Raw genomic sequence first — 5258 nt, 5'->3', positions numbered from 1 at the left:
TATATATGTATGTATCTTACAGAGACTCATATTTTCTACAGAACAAACCTCTGTGACATTAATGTGTAAGCAGTTGGTACCTAGCATATTAGGCCTATACAACAGCAATATTAAACCGTTTTTAACAGCTAGTTTCTGTAAACTTTCAGTTTTTTATGAACACAAACTGAGCAGTTTATCTATTTATCATCTCTGGCACTCCTATATTCCATTCATCAGAGCTGGTCTCATCATAATGATTTTCATAAAGAACAACTTTAATGCTGCAAAATTGGATCAACAGGAATCAGGGAGGGAGGCAGGCAAATCACAGGCAGGACAGACTCCTAACAATTGGTCTATCCTGGTCCTGAGGACCCACTGCTCTTCACATTTTGAGCTTGAGCATCCTGACACCTTAACCGCAACTTAAATGTGAGGAACCCGACCCAAAGCTCCAAACAAAAACACAAAACACACGGGACAGCACACAGCCAAGGCAATTAGGCCCAAAGATGTGTGCTCAACAAAACATAAGAAAAAAACACAGAATGAGAGTCTCAGGATCCTTTACTACCACATGGCCTTCTCTTTATGGTCATCGTCATATTATTTGTTTTTTAGATGGTGCTTTTATGGAAAAGAAAACATTTTCCATAAACATTTAAGACCAAATATAACAGTATCATAGTGCCCAATTGAAAGTGTCTAATGAGGTTTTGTGTAAATAGCACATGCAAGCGTTCTCTGACCGTACAGACACTTAAAAATGTTAGTTTTGTACCATGCGAATATATTACTTAATGTATGTGATGCGCAGATATGTTTAAGAGAAGATTTTTCTTTTTGTTTCAATTAAAGGTTTTTAGACTTTCAATAAGCATGGTTTGTGTTACATAGCTAGTCAAGTTGACCATGCTTTGAGTCCAGATGTATGCATTTATTTATACCTTTAACATCAATAATGATACGAGCCTTCAGATTGCTCAGTTTGAATATTTTTGTTTTATTTCCATTGTTTTTGTAGTCAGTTGAAGTTGTTTCCTTTAATGAGTAAGAAAGTTCCAGCAGCGACTCCCAACAGTCCTAGAGTCAGACCCACTCCACAGAACACAGCTGGACCAACACTTGGGAGAGCAACATCTACATCTGGAAAATACATGCATAGGAAATTGGAGGATGCATGAAAATTATAACAGCTGAAAAGATGATTTTAACAAATTTGAGCTGAAATAATGATAATAATAAAATATCACACTTACCCCATGTTTTGGTCTGAGGTTGACCCTGGAGGGCTCTGTGGTTCACGGTACAGCTGTAAATGTCTCCTTCAACAGGTGTAACCTTAAGAGTGGAGAAGATGTTGAAGGTACCATCTCTGCCCTTGGACGGTATTGGCTTAAACTTATGCCCTCTGTCACATTAGCATTATTCGTAGTCCATGAGATGCTGAGAGATGGAGGGTAGAAGCCAGTCACATGACAGATGAGAGTGTTCTGAACACCCAGCTCTACATCATCCTTTAGATGGATGTATGGGGTGCATCTAGAAACACACAAAACTGTATTCAGTAGTTAATTCAAATAAATATAGATATCATATAACTTAATGCATATTATATAAACTTTTGAGGCAAAACCTGATGAATATACAGTATCTTATTTAATTTCTGTCCCCACCAAGTTCACACTATGGTAACACTTACATTAATGTTCCCTTTATAAGGGGCCTGGTTAATGAATGAAGATAAGAAATTTGAATCTCAAATATTCTAGTTTTGTTTCATCATCACATAAATCATGAATTTGGTTTTGAATAAAGTATAAATAAGCATATTTAAGCATTGAGTTGAGTTACAAGTCAGTTAAAATTGCTAACTAATTAACAGGTATTGTGTGGAAGTTGCCCTTTTATTTATGTTGTCATTGTTATTAATTATTAATGATCCCCTTTATAAACAGTTCATAGTACCTAACATATTGCTGTTATACAGTATTGTTAATTAAAATATGTCAAATTTAGTAGTACATTTTCATGCCTTACCCATTTCTGGTGGTGGGCTCTTGAAAATTTTAGTCAAAAATGCTACATCACTTTTGCATCCTGTCATTTCAATAACACTTGTTTCATAAAAATGAGGAAATTCCAAAGGATTTGCAAATTCAGGCAATGTTACTACTCCTCTCTTCTGATTGAAGTCAGCATGCCACATCTCCTCTTCATCAAGTTCATGCATATCCTCTCCATCTGTCTCAGAGCATCCATGAATTCCGACATATTCATGTACAACTGAAATACAACGAGCATAATAAAATCCACTTATTCCACTTTGTCAGGTTTTTGTCCTTAAAATAATCTTGAGGATAGGACTAATTTCTTATGAATCTCACCACAAGCCTCCTAATTCCAAAACCATGTGAGGGGTTCACATTAGCATTATTTTTGGATCTTTGAGAAAAGTATTAATTTGATTTAAATTGTTTGAGTTTGTTTATTTAGTTTTGTTGTGTTGTGTTTTTGGATATATTGTCTAGTCTGCCCTGGTGCTTGAGCTTGTAACTGAGCCAAAAGACTTGTGAAAGGTCTTTTGGTTGGATCAGTTTTTATTCCTTTCCTTTATAGTGTTTGTACATTGTTTGTTCTCAAGGTTGTTCTTTAAAAAAAAAATAATTTCACAAATTCAATTTGTGAATATAAAAGTAAAAAATTAAGAGCAGTGATATAAACATTTATTTCTTAAACACTTGCGGACAAATTATAATATTTTTTTTACATTACTTTATAAAGATATTTTACAAATTAAAAGTATTTTTTCATATGCTCCGTGAAGCTACTCATTGTCTTTTATTTTGTATTACATGCTCTTTTGTTTTATATGTCACCATGATTTCATGGTGTGTTTGTTCCTGTAGAACTCTGAGATGATTTTAAAATATACAGTATGCAGGACGTGCTTTCAATGCAATATTCACATAGCAAATGGTGAATCAATATTCACATAGTGAATATCTATTCATGCTTTTTCCAAAACCGGTGGAGGTTTTAGTTTTAATGCACTGGTATAGCAAAACCTACACAGGTGTGTGTTTGTTTGTAACCAGTAACAGTAACAGTCGGTGTATTATGTTCAATACATCATTACCCAGTTGATCCTGACTATAACTGTTTAACAAATAATTTCAACATAAATTCAGTCTGATTAAAGCATATAATAATTTTAACTATAATCCAATGCAGTACCAAGTGATTAAAACTTAAACTTACTTTCAGCATCAGTTGAGAGAACAATGGTTAAAGTAAGAATTGTTATGTACAGCTCCATCTTGATTGATGAGAGTCGAACAAACATCAGAGAAATACTTAACAGAAATGAAAAAAGCAAGTATTAGCTTTTGTATCATCCACTCAGAGTTCGACCCACACAGTGACATTGATGTATCTAGGAGGAAGAAAAAGTTTTCCTCATTCACCTGTCAGGCAGCTCTCTAATCGTATCTGATGTTTTGATTCCACAGTCTGCAAGTGTAAATAGAAAAGTGCAGAAACAAACCATTTTTTGTTTGCAAAAAGGAGCAGAGGAGACAAAGGAACTTTTAAACCCTTAAAATTATGTAATTTAAAACACTGGTAACATGACTAACTTAGCATTGCTCTTACACTGACAGTCATTTAAAAAAAATAGTTTTAAATCTTTTTCACTAATAAGTTACTTTTTTAACAAATAATGATGCAGTATAACAAAATGCTAGTATTGTTGTTTTTATTTTATAGCATAAACAGCTTTGCAGTCATGCAAATGTGGCAATAATGAAACACTCTGCTAGAACGTCTCTTTGGCGCAGATAAACACAATATTACTCTTACTATTTCTCCAGTTTGTAGGCTACTGTATGTATGTATGTATTTGAGTGTTCACTATTTCCATAGTGTACAGCATTTACTGTATGCATGGAATAGCCAGAGGATCTACACATCAAATTAATAAATAAACATGCACTTTAATGTCATCTTTACTATTTAGAGGAGCTGTTACTGTGGCACAAACCAAAATGAAATTATTTAAATGTTTGAACCAAACTCTCCCATTCTATTTCTGCAAGCCCCTTAGATATCAACTAAAAAACAGCTGCCCCCTCCTCCAGTGAGAGCTCTCCAGCTGCTGCCTCAAGCCAAGGCCAACACGCTCCTCCAACTGCTGTAGGTGAACAAAAAACAACTGATATCAGCTCTAAGTGACATTTCGGGTCCCCGCTATGATAGCAGCAACATTCACAAATGCTTACAGAGCAAGCAGGAACCCAGTGTGCCTGTAGCTTTCTATATTTTTCTCTGTTTTATTACATGATACTCTCAGAAAAAATGGTACACGATGGTACAAATAATGTTCCTCAAAGAACAGTTTTGTACCTTTTCAATAACTGTACCTTTAATGGTACACCTTAAACCTACCCATACCATGGAACCTGTGCCAGCCTTACCCAAATCACACCTCAGTGGCATCAAATGTAAAAAAAAACAAAAAACAAAAGGGTAAAAAACAATTCTCACCATATGCACATAGTCGTTAAAGACACCTAATATGAAGTGGGATTGATGATGATGATGATGATTGTACTATATTATTAGTATTACCATTAGTATTAGGCTAGTAGTAAACGCATAATCTGAGTGCTAACTAATGTGTTTAACATCTAAAAGCTACAATCCTACACTCTCAGTAAAAAGGTACACGATGGTACAAATAATGTTCCTCAAAGAACAGTTTTGTACCTTTTCAATAACTGTACCTTTAATGGTACAGTAAAGACCTTTGATGATACTGTTTGGCACCTTTCAAGGTACAACTGAAATGAAGGTACATAAAAGTTCTCACGTCAAAGGTACAAATTTACTGTTTCACTCATGATTGGTTGCTGTTTTAACTATTAGGCATAGCAACAAGACTCTGATTGGTCGAAATCGTTGCGGCCGTTACAGAATTTTCAAACAGAACAGAGAGCGGGAAGTAGACTACTTTTGCCCTTTTATCAACAGAAAAGCTCTTTGAGAATGGATTGTAAGTGTTAATCTTGAAGACGACGAGATTTAAAGGTGAGTTTTGACAATTTATGTTTATATTAAGTTCACAAGTCGAAAATGTAAATGTTTCAGCTACTCAACGTGAAATGAATGGCTTAAATTAGTTCATGGAGCTATGCGCTCAGTGGTTTTAGCCATTTGTATAATGTTACATTTAAAAAAAAATGCAATTAACTTAGTTGATTAGTATTAAATGATCG

General features: G+C 34.6%; 1 pseudogene; it reads right to left on the bottom strand.

The window, feature by feature from the left end:
* Positions 1–1006: 1006 nt before the first annotated feature.
* LOC107659269 (H-2 class II histocompatibility antigen, A-D alpha chain-like) lies at positions 1007–3321 on the bottom strand (annotated as a pseudogene).
* Positions 3322–5258: the final 1937 nt, after the last annotated feature.

The sequence above is a fragment of the Sinocyclocheilus anshuiensis genome, unplaced genomic scaffold (assembly GCF_001515605.1).
Source record: "Sinocyclocheilus anshuiensis isolate Anshui unplaced genomic scaffold, SAMN03320099.WGS_v1.1 scaffold884, whole genome shotgun sequence".
Lineage (NCBI taxonomy): Eukaryota > Metazoa > Chordata > Actinopteri > Cypriniformes > Cyprinidae > Sinocyclocheilus > Sinocyclocheilus anshuiensis.
The sequence above is the reverse complement of the archived record's forward strand: the minus strand, read 5'-3'. Positions and strand labels throughout refer to the sequence as shown.